The 22,999-nt window shown below is 42.6% G+C and overlaps 1 non-coding gene across 1 annotated transcript; it reads left to right on the top strand.

The window, feature by feature from the left end:
* The first annotated feature begins 9,287 nt into the window (after nucleotides 1–9,287).
* LOC118882150 lies at nucleotides 9,288–9,391 on the top strand. Its single transcript, XR_005016701.1, has one exon. It is a non-coding gene; the product is annotated as a U6 spliceosomal RNA (small nuclear RNA).
* The last annotated feature ends 13,608 nt before the right edge of the window (nucleotides 9,392–22,999 follow it).

Raw genomic sequence — 22,999 nt, 5'->3', positions numbered from 1 at the left:
CTGATCCAGTAGGTCTGGGGAGGGGTCAAGCGTTGGCCCTTCTAACAAGCTCAGGTGATGCTGATGCTCTTGGTTCAGAAACCAGTTTTCGAGAACCATCGGCCTAGTAGGTAAAGGTGGGGCTTCAACAGTGTCTGCCTAGTCAGCTGGCTGGTGATATCTTCAGAGCAACAAGCCTTTGGCTGGGGGCTGGGTAAAATTCAGGGAGGAGAGAGATGATGATGGAAGAGGGAAGTGGATGGATGCGGCATCTTTTTTCTCTCTGCTCTCAGAGAATATAATTTCTTGGCCCAGCAGTAAGGTGTACCTTTCCATTCCTGAATGCCATCTTCATTTATAATGGAGAAAACCACCTAGTTTTTGAAAATCATGGTGGACATAGTGGGTCTTAATCTTTTCCTAGAGACACATGTAGGAGGAAATATGATCCCAAGGATGACACCCTCCCATGAGCGTGCCCAGATTTTGGATAAAATCTCTCAAATGTTGTGAATGGATGAAGCACTATAATTGCTTGCAATCACTATTTTATTCCTGGTAAAACTGCAAGAACATGTCAAGAAGCACCTCTGCAGGAAAGAAAATTCTGGCATTTCCCCCTTTCCCACCCATTCTAACAAGGCCCGGGTATGAGCCGTCAGGCAGACTCTGTGACATCTCTGAGCATCTGTCACCGTGACCCCCTGGAACAACAGGAGGTGGCCCTGCTGCCAGGCCCACCACTCTCAGATCAGGGATGTCCTGGACTCACGCCATGTGTTCTTTGTCTGTCCGTTGAGACCTGGGTGCTGCACTCTCCCTATCATGTGGGTCTCATCCAACTCTGCCGCTGACGGGCAGCACCTACCCACCCCCATCATGGGTCCAGGCAGGACAGCTTCCTGGACTGCTTCAGCCTCAGGTTGGGGGGTGGCAGTGCCCGTCTGAGTTTCAGAAACCTCCCTCGTCTGCAGCTGTGTGTCTGTTGGTGAGGGCCTTTGGGGCTGCGGGAGGACACGAAAGTTGTACTCCCATCTGTCCCTGGAGACTATTTCTGCTGGACGTCACCACAGCCCAGCTCCTTTCTATCCAAGTGACGTCAAGTAGTGACGTCATCCCTAGGACCTATCCTTGGCACTTGCCAACACGAAAGCAGAGAGTATTGTTGTTATAACGATAACAAAAATTAGCTCTATTTTTAATGAAGGAAATAATTCCCAAGCTTTGGCAATTTTTGTATTGGTTGTAATTGCTTTTGACACATTTCCCATCTGATTGGGAAGAGCAGGTGTGTGATGGGATCCATGCCCCACGTGGCTGGCCTGAACCAGTGCCAGGAGCAAGTTTTGCAAGGAGAAGGGTCCAGCACTCTAGTTAGGGAAATGAATTTCCAACTGCTCTTGGAAACCTAGGATCGTGGCAAGGTAAAGGCGCACAGAGATTAAATAGAATACATTCCGATGTCTTCATGAAAACAGTGAGAAAGCAGAGGTCCTCAGGTACTGGGATCATCCAAGAGCACAGGCAGAGTAGGAGGGACCACAAAGCTCTGCTGTTTCCCACATGAGTCCATCTATCCAACCTCAACATCTGAGACTCATCTTTGACTTTTCCCTACCTTCCCACCCCCAAATACAATCGTCCACATCCTGTCACCGTGTCTTTTGTGAATTCTGTCTCGTCCAGTTCTCCAGTTCCTGCTCTCACTGCCTTTCAGACCCTCACTGGTTCCGGTATTTTCACTTTGGTGTATTTGCCACCCAGCTCTCTCTTCCGAGTATCATCTCCATCTGCTTCGACCTGCCCTGCATTCTGCTTCCAGACTGGCCTCCCCCGCACATCATTACGCACGCTTCTCCTGTAAAGGGAGGTGGTCCTAAGTCCTAGAGGTGGATAGCTAAGAGGCAACCCGCATATGTGATGCTAATACTGCAGCAGTGGACCCACTCATGTGCCCCCGTCCCCTCCGTGCAGGCAGTTTCCTACCCTGCGCCCCAGCGACTTTGCCCGGGGCGGCTCTGGATGAGAAGGAGCTACACCCCCGTGCAGGGCAGGCGGGTAGCACCAGGAACCAGTGAGCGGTGATTCGAGGAGATGCAGAAAGCACCTCAGCTCAGCACCGCTCCGAGAGGTGCTCTATGCTTCTTTCCGAGCCTCCAGTGGGAACTGGCCCATCTTTCCCCAGCAGTGACCTTTGTGATGACACACCTGTCTAAGGTACAAGAATACAGAGTAATACACTTAGCAGTAGTTATTTATTCAAAGTTATCATTGGTGCCAGACACTGTGCTGAGTTCGGGTGACTTAAGGAAGAGGGGGAAGAGAAATCTCTGCAGAGACTGAGAATGGGGAGCCAGGGTGTCAGGGGAAACCAGGGAGGAGAGGGGCCCATGCTTGAAGGGTAGGGGGTGACTCCTGGACCCAAGGAGTCTCCTGTGTGTAGGTCTTCCGGGCAGAACCAAAATATTCACTGCCTTTCTGGCCTCTTGACCTCACCTTTGTGGTCCTCTGCTTTGTTTCCTGTTTCAGTTTGGTCCTCACATGCTAGACCTCTGACTTCTGCCCAGAAGGACGATTAACTTGAGTGATGAAGTCTGCAGAGGTGCCCACGGTTCACTAACCAGCATGCTTGTACCTGTCATTCTCTCACTGACTTTCCTGTCATGGCTCCAAACAACCCTCATTGTCTCACAAACTCCCAAGAACAATTCCCTAAATACATGTTTTACTCTCTTTCCTGCTTGAATCTATTAGAGCTAAACGCAATGGCTCATTTCCCGTAAACATTGGCACCACCACCAATTGCTGTGGTAACTTGTTACAATGGTCACCACTCATTTAATTAAAATCACTATGGAAACAACATGACCCACGCAGGTAATACCAGGGTGGGGTGAGGAAGGCAGAGCCAAAGTGGGATGTGTCTGCAGAACGACCAGTGTCAGGCAGTCTCTTTCCCATTTATTAAGTCAGCAGTGACTAGTTGCAAAAACAGCTCCCGCCACAGAGAAATATGAGTTAGTTGACCTTCACCCTTTTCTTGGTCTCCTCCCACTGACTTCCTGGTAAGGTCACACTGATGATTCCTGATATTTGCCTGACCTGGATTGAGACTTTACAGCACACGGTTTGAAAAGTTAATTTCCAAAAATGGTCTTTAATTCACTTTTGCAGCCATTATCTGTCTGACCTTAGGGTGAGCTCAGCTCTGCGTGATGCAAATGTCTTTCTATTGTCTAAGTAACTGCCCTCTTGAGGGCACGAATGAAGAATAACATGCTTGGCAGGATTTATTTATTCAAAATTACTGTCGGTGCCCGACGTTGTCTCAGTCTGGGAACCCGGTAGGGGATAAATACGAATACAATCTCTCTCTGTCCTCAAGGAACTCATTCACTGGCAGGGGAAAGAGAGATTTATTTAAAATTTTACAATACAGTGCAATCTGTGTTGTGATAGAGTTTTGCAAACACTTTTTTGAGGGAAGATACTAAAGTGCTATCCATTTATTAACAACAAAGGCCATAATTTTAAATAAGAAATCTTTGGAAGTTATAAGAAACAAATTTCAGTATGAAACCAGTTAACTGTTTTTGCTAAGTTCTTCTAACTTTTCTATTATTAAGTATATATTTGTGCAAAAAAGTGTACGGTATTCTTTGGAATAAAAATTTTAATAATCACTTAACCACTAAGAAACGTACAGTAAATAACAATTCAAAACAAAAAACTACATTTTAGGCTGATTCTATAATAATTGCTTTAAGAATCAAAGGAAGATGGAAAGCATTACAAGCTATCTGATTCTGAGATTCCACACTTAGTAATTAACAAATTTTTAAATTTTGGAATAAGTTTAGATTTACAGAAAAAATTGCAAAGACAGTACAGAGACTTCTGGTATACCTCCACCCTGCTTTCCCTAACAGTTACATCTTAAATTTCCACAGTACAGTTTTCAGAACTAAGAAATTAACATTTGTATATTACTATTAACTAAATTCTTTGTTTGAATTTCACCAGTTTTTCCACTAATGTTCTCTTTATACGCCAGGATTCAAGCTAAGATCTCCCATTGGATTTAGTCTCTTGAGTCTATGACTGCTTCTCAGCTTTTCTTTGTTTTTTTATGACCTTGATGACTTTGAGTAGTATTGGGTAGTTATTTTACAGACTGTAACTTGACTTGGGTTTCCTAATGTTTTGCTCATCGTTAGACTGGGAGTATGGGTTCTGAGGAAGAATATTACAGAGCTGTAGTGTCCTCATCACATCCTGTTAATGGGTACACGATGTCAGCATGACTCATCTCCATTGCTGTCGAACTTGATCATTTGGTTAAGGCAGCATCTGGCTCCCCCTTGGCCAACATGCTTATACATACGTGTGTGTGTGTGTGTGTGTGTGTGTGTATGCACATGTGTACACAAGTCTGGGTGTTCCTCATGATCCTCAAAATCAATAACCGAATTCCTTGTCTTCCTGCAAGCCCGCTGCTCCTCTCCAGAATTCTCTATCTTGGTCAATGCTGCAGTTCATCCACTCAAGCTCCCAGGCAAGAAATCTGAATGATATTTTTGTTTACTACAGTCGTCCCTCAGTGTCCACAGGGGAGGGGGTCCAGGACCCTCTGTGGATACCAAATTCCGCAGATGTTCCTCTCTTACATAAAATAGCACAGAATTTGCATACAACCTATGCACGTTCTTCCATATACTTTAAATCATCTCTAGATTACTTATAATACCTAATACTATGTAATGCTACATAAATAGTTGCCAGTGCGTGGTGAATTCAAGTTTTGCTTTTTGAAACTCCCTGGAATTTTTTCAAATATTTTTGATCCACCACTGGTTGACTCTGCCGATGTGGAACCTGAAGATGTGGAGGGCCAACTGTAGTCTATCTATACTTTCTCCCAGATTCTGTATCAATACTGTTGATTCTATTTCCCAAACATTGTGTGAATCTATCCCTACTTCTCCATCACCACAGCCCTTGCTGTGGTAAATCCCTCACTGCCTTTCATTTGTATTGCTATATTGGATCATAATTCAAAGATCTTGAGTTTTTCCACCCAACTCATGCTTCACTGCACAGACACCCGGTGGTCCATCTAAATCACAAGCCAATCAAGCCACTTTGTTCTTAGAAACATATGGTGTCTCTCTATTGCCTATAAGAATAAGGTTAACAATGAAATTCCACAGCCAGGACCTATGGCCCATGGTCCTCTTCATACACTTTCTCTCTTGCTATTTTCTCAATACAACTTAAGTTCCATCCTTACGAAATTGTTCAACAATCTTCTAACACTTCCTGTCTGTATCTCCATGTCTCTATGCTCTTTGCTCTTTCTGGAATCCCCCTCGCTTTGGGAAAACCTAATTACCTTCTAAGACCTTGCTACTTGAAGAGTGGTCTGCTGACCAGATGCATCATGTCACCTGGGAGCTTGTTAGAAATACAGAATCTTGAGCTCTACTCCAGACCATTGACTCAGAATCAGCATTTTCACAGCGTCCCCAGGGGATTCTCAGGCATACTGAGGATGGAGACTCACTACACTAAGCCATCTCCATCATCAGCTTCACTGGGAAGTCTTCCCTGACATGCCCTTCACCCTTATGTACCCACCTCCCTGCTCTCTACCTTCTTTGATGTTGTGTAGGAATCATCTGTCGATGTGAGCTCTTGAAGGAAAAAGGGATGTCGCCTGTTCATCTTTGTATCCTCAGAGCCAAACACAGGGTTCAGTGTCCTTCATCCCATAAACAGCTACCAAGCACCTGCAATGGGCCAGCCACAGTGCAAGGTGATGACAATGACATCGGTGAAGACATGGCATGGTCCCTGTTTATATTCTAGGCGTGAAGACGATGTTCGTCAAAGAGAAACAGAGATTTTAATGACAATCTTGCAAGTGATCTGAGCCCAAAGTGTTTGAATTTGGAGGAGCAGAGAAACATCTGTTGACCCTAGGTGTGTCCCAGTGCTTCACAGGGACATGACTGTATCTACTCAAGGTCGTCATTCACACTTGTAAATACGGAACAGAGAAAACAAAGAGGTGGAGTTGGTGATTACATTACCCATCACCAAGCACACTGTACCTAGAGAATTTCACTCTTGGAAAAGTTCTTAAAGTTACAGCTACCCAGCTGCTGTTTGAGTCCCCTTTTCAAAACTCCAGCCTCATGACTTTTCGTTCTTTATTTAAATGCTGCTGCAGTCAGAGAACTCACTACACCCGTGATCGATTCATTGCATCCTCATTTAGCTGTGGCAGCCAACTTCTTCCTCAGATTGAGTTGATAAGTCTACCTATGTCTGCTCCTAGCCTCCTGAAAGGTCTTTCTGCCTTGGATAAGTCACTGCTTCCCAGCTGGGATATCTTATAAATGTGAGTTGCCCATGAAGAATTCTTCATCAACAAGTTAGTGTTGAAGGCAAGTGGAGTTTCATCCTGTTTGGAACCCCTGGAGGACATGCCACAGAGTCAGTCCACCTGAGAGCCTAGGAGGTTGAGGTATCCACCAAAACCTATGCATCATAGGTAAAGGCTGTTGTTAGGTGGTGTGTTGATTCTCTGGCACTTCTGGCCTCTCAGATAGGCAAAGTGAGCATGTGCCACAGTCAGAACAAGTGCAGAGAGTCTTTGGGTGCAGAAATGAGTACTGAGAGGGTATGAGCAGGACACCAGCAACGCCTGCTGCAGGAGGGGTGGGGGAAGGACGTGCACTCAGGTGTGCTTGTTAAAATAAAGACCTTGACCACTGGAAAGAAGAAACAGAGCAAAAAAGTTGATTTTACAGTATTTCTTTCAAAGAAAGATAGTAAATATTCTATAATCTACAAAAATTAGTGGAGAGAGCAGATTTTTTCATCAGCTGTTACCAACACAGCTCTAGCTTTCCCTATGGATGCTTTTTTGGAATGGCCCCACTCATAGTCAAGGCCACCCAGCTGGCACAGCCAGAGAACCTAGATAAGAAGATTCCCCTCCATCTCTTCTCTTCCTAAGGGGGTGCTCCATGCCACCACCAGCCGCCCAGCCTCCAGGTCACACCGGGTGTCTAAGACGTGGCTGCTCACAGAAACTGGGGCAGCTTGGAATGAAATGGAATCTGTCAGTCAAGATCCATCCGCACCAGCTCTTCGTCTCAGCACCTTGAGAGAGCTTTCCCCACCTTCAGAGCAACCCCTGCATTCCCCGAAGTTGTTGCCTTGACGACCAATGCAACATAGACATGGAGCCCAGAACTCGTGAGAGAAGCAAAGCCTCCGCTCTTTTTTTAACATCTTTATTGAGTATAATTCCTTTACAATCGTGTGTTAGTTTCTGCTTTATAACAAAGTGAATCAGTCATATGCATACATACCCACATCCCCTCCCTCTTACGTCTCCCTCCCACCCTCCCTATCCCACCCCTCTAGGTGGTCACAAAGCACCGAGCTGATCTCCCTGTACTCTGCGGCTGCTTCCCACTAGTTATCTATTTGACATTTGGTAGTGTATATATGTCCATGCCACTCTCTCACTTCGTCCCAGTTTACCCTTCCCCCTCCCCGTGTCCTCAAGGCCATTCTCTATGTCTGTGTCTTTATTCCTGTCCTGCCCCTAGGTTCATCCGAAACTTTTTTTTTTTTTTTTTTAGATTCCATATGTATGTGTTAGCCTACGGCGTTTGTTTTTCTCTTTCTGACTTATTTCACTCTGTATGACAGACGCTAGGTCCATCCAAGTCACTACAAATAACTCAATTTCGTTTCTTTTTACGGCTGAGCAATATTCCATTGTATATATATACCACATCTTCTTTATCCATTCATCTGTTGATGGACACTTAGGTTGCTTCCATGTCCTGGCTATTGTAAATAGAGCTGCAATGAACATTATGGTACATGACTCTTTTTGAATTATGGTTTCTCAGGGTATATGCCCAGTAGCGGGATTGCTGGGTCGTATGGTAGTTGTATTTTAGTCATTTAAGGAACCTCCATACTGTTCTCCATAGTGGCTGTATCAATTTACATTCCCGCCAACAGCGCAAGAGGGTTTCCTTTTCTCCACACCCTCTCCAGCATTTATTGTTTGTAAATTTTTTGATGATGGCCATTCTGACCGGTGTGAGGTGATACCTCACTATAGTTTGGATTTGCATTTCTCTAATGATTAGTGATGTTGAGCATCCTTTCATGTGTTTGTTGGCAATCTGTATATCTTCTCTGGAGGAATGTCTCTTTAGGTCTTCTGCCCATTTTTGGATTGGGTTTTTGCTTTTTTAATATTGAGCTGCATGAGCTGCTTGTAAATTTTGGAGATTAATCCTTTGTCAGTTGCTTCATTTGCAAACATTTCCCTCTCTTTTCCATTCAGGAATTCAGGGACGCAGGGGCCCTTATGAAGGTGGTAGCGGCAGGGCCCCTAACCTCAGGGCACCGGCTGAACAGAGATTCCCCTGTTACTTTGGGCTTTGATTTGTTAGGCGTGGGCTCAGCTGGCTGCCTCCATTAGGGAGTAGCTTGTTGGTCTCTCCAAGCACCCAGGTGGGGGCCTCCATTTTCAGCCACAGAGGACCAGGAGAAGTGAATACAGCAGCCAAAAGAGGGGGGAATTCTGCCAATTAACTGTGAGCTGCAGGCTGGGGATGGAGTAGTGAGAAAATTGGGGGAAGTGGTGATTTTGACTGTGAGAAGTTACACTGAATTACATTTAAACTTTTAAGAGGGAAAAAGAGTCTATAAATGTTAGACCACTATATAAGGAAGTATTCACTGCTGGGTTGTTTTAAGACGCATTCTCTATCCAGGACGCTGTAATAAACCTTGAAAACAGCACAGTGGCACTTCTTAGCCGAAACCAGTGAAATGCATCTAGCCATAATAGCATTTTCCCAATCGGCGCAAAATCATGAATCACCCGTTTCTCTAAGGACCTAATTACTGTCAATGCAGGAGACTCTAATTTCCCCCTCTATTTATCTTATGGCAATAAAAATTGTTTATTTACCGTGGATGCCAAAGAATAGATTAAACTGATAAAGAAAAGTATAAGATTAACACGTGCAATTTACTTGGCAGATGGAGGTATTTTATCATTTTACCAAGTTGTTCTCTCTCTGGAGGGAAGCTGTGTGTTGATACTTCGCAACCAAGGCCAAGCTGGGGCCAGTCAGACGTCAGTGTTAGGGGAGGTGAAGACTGATCATCGCTGTGGACCAGGGAATGCTCTCCTTGCATCACCGAAGAAGAAAGATAAGAAAGGATCTTTCCTTACACTCTCTAAATTTAACAAAGTTGTAAGTGTGCTTGCTTTGGCAGCATATATACTGAAACTGGAACAATACAGAGAATAGCATGGTCCCTGCACAAGGATGACACACAAATTCATAAAGCATTCCTTATTTAAAAGGAAAAAATTTTTAAGTATACTGCTGTAGTAAGAAGAACGACACACACATACAGACACACATAAACACACACACAATAAAACAATATTATATGTGGCAAAAATAGGAAGGTGGAGTCTGTAGAGACTATCTATACTTCTTAAATTAAGACATAAGTGTACTTATTATTCATAGGTGTGACATATGAATAATAATGACAACTAAAAATGTACTATAAATCCTCCAAGTTACTGGAAGGCAAACACACATATACCTCAAATATCGAAAAGAAAAGAAAAGAGAGAAAGAAAGAGAAAGAGAGAGAGAAAGGAAAAGAAAGGGGAAAACAAAGCAAAGAAAGGAAAGGCAATGTTTAGAGCAAATGATGGAAATAAAGAGTATATTGAAAACAAAAATCTCAAAAGTAAAGCTAGTAACATGTAAAACATAAAATGTCATGTTTGATTAGTACATTTGGATGACATGACACTAATAAATGTAGAATAAATGTAAATAAAATGTAAATAAAAAAGAAACTAATGAAATCAGATTAGGCAAAGAGTGACCAAGCAAATGTTAACAAAGAGAAAGCTAGGAGTCACGGTAATAATATCAGACAAAGATAAAGTTAAAGCAAAAAATGATAAACTAACACAAAAAGGATACCAAATATTAATACATGGTCTCACCCACAGTGATAATGCAACTGTATTTTATGTAGTAAATAACAAAGGAAAACAACATAAATCTAGAAACTTCTAAAATAAATCAACAGAAACCAGAAGTAGTATGAGACCAACTCATCCTTATGATATCATGACTGATCAAGTGGATAAAATTTCTCAATTAATTAAGGAGGTAGAGTCATGGTTCTGAAGCCTGAGTTAGCCTCAGCCCAGGTGAGTTTGTTCAAACACAAATCACTGAGCTCCACCCGAGTGGTTCTGCTTCATTTGGTCTGGGTGGGCTCTTGTACCCTGTTCAGATGGAAATTCAGTAGAGAAAACTATCTGAGAAGAGATGATGCCATTGAAAGGTGTGGGATCATGAAGATGAGGATGATTCAACAAAGAACTGGTAGCAGAAATCTCCAGGAAGCTGCAAGGTTTACGCGTGTGGTGCCAGCACCCAGATCTTTGACAGAGAGCCCAAGGGACTCTCAGCAGAGCCTTGAGCTGACTGCAGCCCCAGCATGACAGCCGCCAGCAATGGGGTTCAGAGAAGGGACATGATTCCCTTAAGTCTTCACATGAGGACAGAGGGGGAATTTTCCCCCCAAAGTCTCTGTTTCCAAAATGCAGGCACATTTTGTTATCCCTGGGAGAGAACGGGGCAGAATTCCTCATCCTCTATGGGTCTGTCCATCTTGGTCTTACCTCTCCTTAGCTTCTGAGGTGGTAAAATTTTCCTCAAAAGCTGCTGTCTATTTCTGCCCCCATTTAAAAAAAAAAAAAAAAATCTCTGTGTTTGGCCACAGGCCAAGTCTTTTACACACATTCCTTTGCTGTGTGACCCTGTGAGGCACACCTTCCACGACCCCCATGTTATGGGTCAGGTATCCGAGGTTAGCGAGTTCACCTACCTGGACATGGGGCACGTGGAAGAGGGGCTCAAACCTCCATCCACCTTGACCCAACACAAGAGCCACATGACACTCCTCACTGCCCCCTTCTTGTCTGCTAACTCTCTTTCCTTTGCCTTTGTCTCTTTCTCCCAGCAAAGAAGGGTAGGACTTCTAGTGGTTAGTGTTTTATTTATTATTATTTTTTTCTTTTTCCCCAGGTTCTTTCCCAGGAAGTAGTCAAGTTTATACGAGTCTCAGTCAACGCCACCTCCCATGGCCACCTTCCTCCCTCTGCTGAAACTGCTCTTTCCTCTTGACGTTTTGGTCTGGATGGAAGGTAGAGGCTGTCATCAGAGAATAGTCAGCTGCTAGTAGCCCACAGGCTGGTCTGTCCTCACATGGCCTACCGAGCTGTGCTCAAAGCTGAGTGCCATTCTCAGCTTTGAAAGTCTCCAAAAATGGCAGCATCCTTGGCCAGAGACAGGGCTCACTAGTTCTGCCTAATTCTGTAGCTTAGGAATCATCGCCTTTAAGGTGCCTTCGAACTTTCATGTTGGTTTGATAACTTAACTTCCAGAGTTTTGAAGATGCTTTGCTCTCATCTTTGTCTGCCTTTCCTGTGGATCAGAAGGCAACTGCAGGAGGAGTGTATCAGACCAAGAAATCTGACCCAGACCCTGGTTTCAGCACCATGGGAGCAGACCATCGGGGGTGGTCTCCAGGAGCCCTCCCTTGCTAGACGTTCGGATAGTTCACCAATGCCCTCTGGGAATGCAATGTTGCATTCCACCCTGAAGTCTGGAAAACTCTAGACCTTAAGGAGATGGTCATGTTCCAAATATTGAGATAGCACAACAAACAGGACTGAAGAGCCTCAGGGCACTCCCTTAATTTCCAACTGTTTCCAAAATGTGTTCAGTTGAGCAAAACCCCAAACGTATTGTGTAAAGTCCATTTCGCATTAAATCCACATGTCAAACTGAAAGAAACCATCTCCACATGAATCTGATTCATTCACACTTAACTAATACAAAGCTTGGCAAGGAGCAAATTGATGGTCAAGAGGCCCCTTTCAGCGGCCTGAGGACTTCCCCCCTTGCTCCAGGTTGTCTACCCAAGAAGGGGAAAGAGGAAAGTGAACGCTAGACTCCCCACCTGACTCAACATCTTCCATTGGCAAGGCTCTTTCCCCTTCTTATCAGCAATAAAGCACCGATAATGAGGAGACACTGTCCTTGAGTAGGACGGGCGTTGTTATGTCAAGAAAGGCCCCTGGGCCCATCCACCACACCCTTAAAAAGGGGCTCTCAGACTTGCCTCGCCTCCAACACCATCCTGGGTGAGGGACATTAATTTTTCTCCCCTGAATACCTGAGCGTCCAACTGCGTGGTCTTCCTGAGTCCACTTTTGCCCCTCTTTAATCTACCCGCTCCCCACGATCCTTTTGTTTCTGAATGATATTGTTAGTCGTGTGGTTGGTCTGTTCAGGAACTTCTGGCCTCGCTCTCACCTACAAGCCTCATGGACTCAGAGGCACTTTGCATTAAAGATCTTTCTCCCACCCCAGCTGAGCAACCAGCTATTCTGGCCTTTTTGAAAACCTGCTCTTTCATTCCTCTTCCCGGTCTCTTCTTCCCTCACTGCTCCGTTTAAAACTCTGTTCTTTAAAGATCCACTTAAATGATACCTCCTCTATCCAGTTTTTTTTTTAACTTGTTGCTTTAAATAAATTTAGATTTACAGGAAAGATACAAAAATAGTACGGAGTGTCCCTGAACAATTTCCCCAGCCTCCCCTCTCGCCAGCAATCTTACATAACCATCGCGCAAGTATCAAAACCAAGAAATTCACATTGGTTCAATACCATCAAATAATCTAAGACCTAGTCAATAAATATTTTTTGAGTGCCTATATGCACAGGATGATTGTGGAAAGGACAGAGAGTCACCAGGGAATTAGGGACAAGATGTGTTTCTGGAACCCTTGTTTACTTAGGAAAATTAATTCCCAGAACACTTTGATCCTTGGCAGTTACTGTTCAGTCCCAAACTTCCGGTGCTTCACACAGCTAGTCTCACACACACACCCCATCCTCCTGCTTCCAAGGCTCTACCCTCTATCTGAGTGATGTCAGCTCAGGAGACAGCATCAAGGAGCCTCCAGGAGAAGTAGAACTGTATCAGCAGAAGATAGAAAGAATCCTCAGGGGCCCAAAGTGATGACAGTTTTGCCTTACATTTATATCAAAATCAAGCTAAAAAGTAGACCACAAAGGAATGTGCATGCTTATAAACTAAGAAATGCCTACTTTGTCTAAACTCTGATGGAATCAGAGGCACTAAGAGGCTTTGGTCCCTGAAGTCACGAAACTCAAATGTTCTGTTCGTTCAAAAATGGTCTTCCAGTCATTGACAGGGAACACACTATCCTAGTCTGAGACCCACAGATACTCCAAAACTATCCACACCCCTGAGTCTTCACGTGAGGTGGAATGTTTAGGTGTGCTAAGGTGGCCACCCCATGGTAGAGGCCGCTGATGGAATTTAATAATGTAATAAAAAAAAACTTACATAATCACAAACTAAAAATTACTACTTACAAAATAATAGCTCAAGCCTCTAAAACATACAAGTACTAATTTCATTTTCCTCCAGATTTACTTCCTGAAAAGATGTGTTTCTTGTATTTATGTATATTTGTAATCCAGACTATGTATAGCTCAAGTGAGACATACCGCGTTGAACAAGTATGGGTTTGTGGAGACTGTGGCCTCTGCCCTGGCGGTGCTGGAAACATCCCGTAACTTTGCTGGTGATTATGGTGTGACTGTGGCCTATGACCAATATCCGTGATCAGGCTGAGGGTGTTTCTCTCTGGCTTCTGAGACAGTAATGGATTCAAAAATGTTGACTCTCCCTCTCTTTCCTGAAAGAAATGCTATTTGATAAGAGTATTTTTCTTTTATTATAGTGTTAGACGTACTAGAATTTGACTTATTATCTTTGCTTTTCTATTCATCTGTGAAATTGCCTTCTACCTTCCTTTTTCTTTTTCTTTTTTTTTTTGGATTAGCTTGTTCAGATTTCACTACCTGTTCATTTGTATTCTCTTAATACGTATTGTTCTGAGGCAGTTTATTATATTAAAAAAGTATCTAGTCCTTAAATTTAGGTAAAACTTTTCTGTAAAACCATCAGGGCATGAAGCCTTTTGAAAAGATGGATTTGACAGACTTTCTAGTTTCTATTATGGTGGCTGGTCTACTAACTGTTTCACCTCTTCTTGGCAAATGTTGGTAATTTACGGAAAAATCATCAAATGCATCTATATTTTTTAATGTTTTGGATGAAATTTATGCAGAATATGCTCTTAAAAAAAAGCTTTACATCTGTCTGAACATTTCTTTTCTCCCTCACAGCGCTGCAGGTTGTGGCTCTTTGTGTTTTTCTTGAAGAGATGTGCATGAGATTGATTTACTTATTGGTCTTTTCCTGAAAGCAACACTTGGTTTTATTTATCAGTTCTATAGATTGCTTATCTGGGCATTTTTATTTGATTTTAAATTTGTTAGTGACTACTTTGGTGTTTGTAAATGATTTTCTCTAACTTCCTTTGGTTGTACATTCTTTAACCTTGAGTAACTTCTAGTGAATATATTTCCAAATATTTTTACTTGTTAATTACAACATTTATGACCATGGGTTTTCTTCTGCTATAATTTTGGACCAATATACAGTGTCCTCCTTATCTTGGACTTCTAAAAAGCCCATAATTTTAGTTTAGTTTTTTTTTTCCAGTTTGATCTAAGGACTATTTTTGAATTAATAATTATTATTTTTAATTTCAGATGATTAGATTGGTAGTAGCGGAAGGGGATGGGGGAAGTGTTATTTTAGTTTCCACTTGTGTTAAGGTTCTGTTTTTCTGGTTTCTATTTATTGCTTTTGTTTCTCTGTTATTCTGCTTCTCTGGTTATTCTCCAGTAAACAATAGGAGATATAATATGATTTATATATGATACAGTATAAGGAATTGGCTCACAGGAGACTGGGAAGTCCCAAGACCTTCAGACCAGGAAAGCAGGTAACAAAATTCCAGCCTGAGTCCATCTGAAAGGAGTTTGTTAAACACCGTGCCTTGATTGTGTTTTTATGAGATTCTCCTTATATTTCTAACAGTCATTGCCACAGGTGTTCACTGACACTCTTGCACATACATATACATAAACGTTCATGAACATTCCATTTTCTTGGTAGATTTTACCTTTGACTTTAAATGATGCCTCATGAAGTTTCAGTATTGATGTTGCTATTGTCTTTTTGTAGTATAGTATGTTCTTGTTCCATTCTTTTATTTTCTTTATTAAATTTCCAATCTTTTTCTTTTAAAAATAGTATAGCATTTATGAGTGTGGCCTCCGAAGTCCACTCATTCGATTCCCTGGCTCTACCCTGGCCAGTTACTTATCTAACTATCTCTCTGTCTCCTTGTTGAGATACAGCATATGTTAAAGGGTTTGAAAGTGCCTGGCATGTAGTGAGAACCCAATGGATGTTTATCTATGGGTCATTTTTATTACTACCATTTTATTTTCTATTATAAATAGCAAAACATTTATCTTATAAATAGTGAAGCATTAGAATTTAGTTTTTTAAATCCAATCTGAGGACTATATATTTTAACAGGGTGAGTTAAAATCCATCCAAATTAATTTCCACTGTCAACAGTGGGGGTTTTATACCTCTGCTTTCTTTCACATTTTCTGTTCACTCTGATTTCTTACTATTTCATTATTTTCCCTTCCTTGACTTTAACTGGATCCTGACTCAGTTGTGAAAGTTATGTGATTCTGGAAATGTATCCATTTCAACTGGGTTATCCAATTTTGTAGCAGACTATTGTTCATAGTGTTCTCTTATACTTCTTTTTGTTTCTGTAAAATCTGTTGTAATGTCTCCTCTTTCATTTCTGATTTTAGTTATTTGATTCTTTTCTCTATTTTTTTCTCAGGCTAGCTAAAGATTTGTCAACTTTGTTGATATTTTCAGAGAATCAATTCCTGGTTTCATTGATTTTCTGAATTGATTTTCCAGTCTCTATTTTGTTTATCTCTGTTCTAATAGTTATTATGGGTTCCTTTTGCTATCTTTGGGTTTAGTTTTGCTCTTCCTTTTCTAGTTTCTTAAGGTATAAAGTTTGGTTGTTTATTTGAGACATTTCTTCTTTTTTAATGTAAACATTTGCAGTTATAAATTTTCCTCTTAGGACTGATTTCAATGTATTCTATAAGTTTTGGTATGTTGTGTTTTCATTTGCATTTGTCTCAATATATTTTAAATTTCTCTAGTGAATTCCCTATAGAACCCTTGGTCTTTTAAGATTGTGGTGTTTAATTTTCACATATTTGTGGATTTTTCTGTTTTCTAGGTCCATTCTACTGTGATCAGAAAAGATATGGTATATGATTTCAGTCTTTTTAAGTTTATTGAGACTTGTTTTGTGGCCTAAGATATGGTCTATATTGTAGAATGTTCCATGTGCACTTGAGGAAAATGTGTATTTTGATGCTGTTGGGGAGACTGTTCTTTATGTCTGTTAGGTCCAATTGACTTAGAGTGTTGTTCAACTTCTCTTTAGGCAGACTTAGAGAAATTGCAGGTTCAATTCCATACCACTGCAATAAAATGAATATCAATATAAAGGGAGTCACAGGAATTTTTTGGTTTCCCAGTGCATATAAAAGTTTTGTTTACACTACACTGTAATCTGTTAAGTGTGCAATAGCATTATGTCTAAAAAACAATGTACATGCCTTAATTTAAAAATACTTTATTGCTAAAAAAGTATAACTATCATCTGACAATGGAGAGTTGCCATAAACCTACAAGGACCTGGAGCTTTCTGATCTGCTATCCTGCTAATGTCAATCTGAGATAATTATTTCTTAAAAATATAAAATCTACATTTCATAAGTTGCTCAGTTACTCTTATCAGGTATACTTGAGGCCTACATAAAATTTTAAGCTGAAGAAACTCTTTCCAAATATTGCTGCACAAAGATTTCTAACCTGGAGAGAACCCTGCTTCACTACAACAGTCAAGATTCTGATGTCCCAAAGGACAAAATAATCGAGATTCTCAAGAACACTTATTTTTATCGAGGTCAATGTGTAGGAGTTGTCTGGTTCAGATACATAATTGATGGAGATATTTCTCTTAGATCTTGAATAAGTTTTTTGTTGAGCTGGGCAGACTTCTCAGCAAACACAGTGTTCTCAATACTCCTGAGTACTTTAAAATTTCCAATGATTTCTGTTTCTCAGAAAACTTCTTTCTTTTAGTAATATCTCAGAGGATGTCAACAGAAATCTATTTCAGTGTCACAATGTTACAGTGGGTCTGTTTTATCCTTTACATTCTTATTTCTGGAAGACAGCTCTTTTAGAGGTTTTATCTCTCTCTTCACTCTTATATAGAACTTTGTAAGAGATCCAATTTATTAGCTCACCCAGAAAAAGCCAGGCATATCCTAGTCAGACTGCCTGAGAGTGACTGGCTTTGTCTTCTGCTCAGTAAATGCTTCCCAGCTCTCTCCCTATTGCAGCTCCTCACACAGTTGTGATAAGAATTAGAAATGGAGTGTGTCTCTCTCTACTTGCTTATCTCTCTGCCTAATAAAGCACTGGCTGGGGCCGTAGCACTAACTAGAGTGTTTGTTCACTGTCTTTAAGTGGTTCCTCCAGAAGTTAAGGGCTGACTCCAGGAAACCAGTGGGGGAGTAGGAAATTGAACCAGGGGAAGGGAGGAAGTCAACAAAAGGTGCCTTATTGAGCAGTTTACTTCAGAGAACAGCTGCAGCTCAGTCCCCAGGGCCATCTGAGAGAGCAGGTAAGACACATCTCTGAGTTGTCCTATCCAGGAAACAAGGAAGGTGGGGTGTTTGTCCACCAATTTCTCTCTGTCACTGACTGAGGGCTTCTCCTGAGGGATAAAACTCCCCAGCATTTCTGGCCCCTCCATGGGAGGAGAGCAGGTTTAGGCAACTAGAAGTGGCCCACTGGCCAAGGCTCTCAAGTACCTGCAGTTGGCATTCTTAGCATCTGGTCTGCACAATGTAGGAGGATGAGGATGGGAGGACATGCATAGGTACCAACCACATCTGCTACACTCCCTCTGTACTTCCTTCTACTCGTGGGAAAAAATAGCAAGATTCCAGCCTTCCTTAGCAATTCTACAGACATATGCTCTGAGAAGGCCTAGGAAAAAAGGAAATCATGATTTTGACAATTAAATCTTCCAGTATGTGACCTTTTCTGTAAGCTGAAAGCATTTCCAAGAGAATAGAGTACTATTCACAGAGAAAGATCCATTTTCCCCTGACTTTAAGGTGTGGCTCTGTATACAAATGCATTAATTCACTGTTAACATAAAATAAAAGTCTCAGAATATTAGCGTTCTCTATGATGTGATCAGCATAAACTAAGCATGCTGATATTGCTGAAGCAGCAACAACCAGAAGAGGGATCTTCCTATACCAAAAATTCAGTTTATTTTCTGCTGACTGCTTTAAAAAATTTTATATACATATATATATATATATATATATATATATATATATATATATATGATGTATATTTGAGATGTCCTTGAGATGAACTCAGCTGACTACCTTTAGTACATTCTCATGGAGAAAAATGTTTTTACAGAACACGACTACATCTATTCAGGAAATATTTATCGAGGACCTAAAGTGTGCCAGATACTGTGCCTGGCACAGTAGATAAGTGATAAAAGCCCACAAGCCTTGTCCCCAAGGATCCCACACCTTAGGAGGGAAGAGCAAGGCAAGGAGAGGACATGGATCAGCAGAGGAAGGTCACAGAGAGGAATGGTCGTGAGTGTGGACCCTGGAGCCAGACTGTCTCAGCTCAAACCCTGCTTCTGACCCTCACTGACTGTCCTGAGACAATTACGGAGCTCCTAATCTTCAGCTATGCTCATTTCTGATGCGGTAATAACACTACCCACAAGTTATGGGGGCATGAAGACTAAAGGAATTTAGCATAATGCCGGCCACTCAGTGCACAGTAAATGTCAGCTGTTGTTAGTACAGGAAAAGAACTGGATTAATAATCAATTGCCACAGAACAAATTACCATAAATTTATAAGCTTAAAGCAAGACACACTTACTATCTTTCAGTGTTTGTGGGTCAGAAGTCCAGGCACAGCTTAACTGTGTCCTGTACTTCAGGATCTCTCACAGGCTTCAATCAAGGTGTCAGCTGGGGCTGGGGTTCCACCCGAAGACTCAACTGGGGAAGGGTCTTGTGGGGTTGTTCCTTGAGGGCTGGAGCAAGGGCCTCAGCTCCTCGCTGGCTGTTGGATGGAGGCCACCCTCATCCCTTGTCATGTGGTCTCCCCAGCATGGCAGCTGCTGCATCAAAGGGACAATGAGGAGAGTTTGCCAGCAAGAGATGAGCCACAGTTACGAGTGATCTACTCACAGAAGGGACCTCCGTCACCAATAAAATGTTGTCACATTTTATTGGTTGGAAGCAAGTCACAGGTCTCACCCAGACTCAAAGGGAGGAGATTCCTAAAGAGTCTGAACACCAGGAGGTGGAGATAATTGGGGGCATGTTAGGGTCTCCTGCCACAAACGTGTTTTAAATATAAAACGGTGTAAATTGTCTGCTTCAAAGAGATGAGATGAGATTAATTAGTAAAGGATATCAAGGAAGCTTCTTCAGAGAGCACCTGCTAAACTGAGACCAGAAATGTAGGGATTTTCCAGGAGGACCAAGAGCCAAGGGCATCCCGGGAAGAGAAGCATCCTATACAAGGGCAAGCAGTGGCAAGACCATGTATTCTCATCCTGGGGGCCACATGGTGGGATGGAGAAGTGGGCAAGGAAGGGCATTGTATTTCACCGAAGTACTTTCTACCTCCCCCTCTGCATCCACACCACCCCTCTCCCCTGCTCTGTGCCCTGGGAGGCTGACCATCACAACCCTGTCCCTTGGCTCCAACTGGGTTCAAACAATGGTGGATATTCCAGGAGGTGAGAGGGCAGGAGGAGAGAGAGATTGGGATGCTTTTGTTCTCTGGACCCCTCTGTGGGTTTGCTTCGACCTGGTGGGATCCTTGGACAAAGAGTAAGACCGCTGGCTGTGTCTCCAGATTCCATGACCACCTCTCCCTTCACCTCTTTCAGGCCTGGGGGTGATGACAGCTTCCTTTATTTCTAGATTAGGGGCATATTTCTTGTGGCTTTCTTACCCATTGCCCACAGTTCTGCAAATGCTCCCTTTATGAAAATGTCTTCAGATTATCCACTTTGGTTGTGGTCTCTGTTTTCTACTAGGGTTAGGCTCACCCTAGACTTGCTGTGTTCCTGATGAGGGATGCTGAGGCCCATAAGTGAGGCAAGGGGGCAGTGAGGAGATGGTGGCGCACAGGCATGTGTGGAGTATTATCCCAAGGACCTAGCATCTTACGGGAAGAGAAGAGAATTCAGATGGCTTCCTGGTCTGTGCTTGGCCTTCAGAGAATGGCTGTGCCCGTCACCCAGGGGAAAAGTTCAGAGGAAGGGTGGGTTTAACAAATAGATGATGAAGATTTGGGTCAGACATGCAGGATCAGAGGGTCACATGGAGCAGAGAGCGATGTGCATGAGACATGGGACATAGGAGTTTGTAACCAAGAAGGTGTTCTGAACTAGAGATCCAATACAGGAGGCATCAGTTTGACGTTTGTGTTTAAAAAAGTGGGGGAGGAAGAGGTTGTCTAAGGAGAGTGTGTGGAGTGAGAGAAGCAAGACATTTGAGAAATAACTTAGGGGGAATAAAGACCTAACAGATCTATAAGAACACCTGAATATTTTACCATTTTCATAATATAAATGTTTTCCCCTTTTTGATTTATTCCACAAATATTTTTGACCAACTGCTATGTGACAGGCATTGTTCTAGATGCATGTGGTCCATCAGTGGTCAAGAAAGGCACCAGCGTCTTGCCTCACGGGGCTGCGTTCTGGCAGGGGAGGCGGAAAGTAAAAACGAGCCCTAATGAGTCAATATTATAGTAGCTTAGAAGGTGATGACAATACAAAGGAAAAAGTGTGTGTGGGGCGGGCCTTGGAGAAGGAGTCTCCAAGGAAGCCAGGTGGCCGATCTTGATATCAGGATGGAAAACTGCTCCAGGCAGAGCGAAGACAGGAACTCTAAGAGAGGAACAAGCCTGGCGTGGCCAAGGGCCCGCAAGAAGGTCAAGGTGGAGAGTGAGCTGGACAGAGGAGGAGAGATGATGTCAGAGATGTAACAGGAGACAGAAGTCATGGAGAGACACCGGACGACAGAGGATAGCCCTGGGGGAGGGCACTGGGAGGAGGAGGTGTCACCGTGGGGAGGGGGGGTCACTGTGAGAAGGGGGCAGCCACTCTTAGGGGGGGCACCGTGAGAAGAGGAGAGCCACTGTGGGGGGAGTCACCGTAAGGAGGCGGGAGCCACTGTTATGAGGGGGGGGCACTGTGAGAAGGGGGGTCACCGTGAGGAAGGGGGAGCCACTGTTAGTAAGGGGGCACCATGAGAAGGGAGGAGGCATCATGATGAGGGGGGTCACTGTGAGTTGCCAATGTGAAGACTGGCGACCCCTTGATGGTTTGAACAAGATAGCGATGCGAGCTGACTTCCGTTTTAACAGGACCACTTTGTCCCTGGTGGGGTGTCTGGAGGAGCTGGGGGTAGAAGCAGGGGGATTCTGCAGAAGGCCTTGCACAAGGGACACTGTGGTGAATGTGACCACCTGGTAACAGCAAGAGGGTGAGAGTGGATGGGTTACGTGCACATTTTGAAGATAGAGCCAATAGGGGAAAAAACCAGAATATTTCCTAGGAGTCACTGATTCAGAGGAGGATCATCAGTGGATTCTAAAATCAATGGTGAAACTTGATGAGAGACAGGATATTCACAAAGTCTTCAGGTATCTTCTCACAAGAGATTTATTAATTGCAAAAATAGGGGAAGCCTGGCAGACGCCATATTAACCAGGGGATCAGCGTTGACGTCACCAGTAGTGAGACAGATGGACATTGTGTGCCTGGACGGTATGAAGCACCTTGGAGGACACAACTTTCATTTGGAGCCTTGCCCACAATGTAACATCAGACAACCCCAAATTCCGGGGTGTTCTGCAAGATACCTGGCCTGTACTCAAAAAGGAAAAGAAAAAAGTAAGCACAACAACTGAGGAATTGCTTCTGACTTTAAAACACTGAAATTCATTGATAAGATCGTGAGCCACTCTTTTTTCCTTTTGCCATAGATGACATTATTGGGTCAACTGATAAAATCTAAATTAGGTCTTTAGATTAGAAACAATATTACACCACTGTAATTTCCTGATTTTAATACTAGTCCTGGGTTAAGTAAGAGAATGTACTTGTATGCTCTGAAGTAACTAACAATAAAAAGAGTTAGACGTCATATCTTACTTACTTACTTACATACTTACTCCCAAATGACCAGAATAAACACTAAAATACATAGAATGATAATGCAAATGTGGGAAAATGTGAACTTTGGGGGAATCTGGGTGAAAGATACACAGGAAGTCCTCATATTATCCTTGCAACTTTTCCGTAAGTCTAAAATTATTTCAAATGATAAAAGCTTATTTTGTTCATAAAAACACTTTCCAGAAATTTTGGGAATTTCCAGAGTTCTTCAATTCTCTCATCAATTGCTGCTTATGATTAAATGCCAATAGATGTTGCATTAAAGACATATTTAAATCCCTAAAATAAGATAACCAGAAAGGGATATCCATTACTTAATATATGCTTTCCTGAGAATTTATAAATCTTTTCATTTACATTAGGTGGTGGTTCTTTTTTCCTTGCTCTGTCTTTGAACAGTGGGACTATTCATCTTGTCTTCATATAAAATTAACCCCAGCCTGATGCCCCACAGGTACCAGATCCCCTTCCTCTTCTACTCAAGGAAGCCTCTGACTTCTTGATGGGTTCTCGATGTTCCAGGGAACCCAGTGAGAAAAGTTTTCCA

Source organism: Balaenoptera musculus, chromosome 15 (genome assembly GCF_009873245.2).
Source record: "Balaenoptera musculus isolate JJ_BM4_2016_0621 chromosome 15, mBalMus1.pri.v3, whole genome shotgun sequence".
Taxonomy (NCBI): Eukaryota; Metazoa; Chordata; class Mammalia; order Artiodactyla; family Balaenopteridae; genus Balaenoptera; species Balaenoptera musculus.
This window is presented reverse-complemented; position numbering and strand designations above follow the sequence as displayed.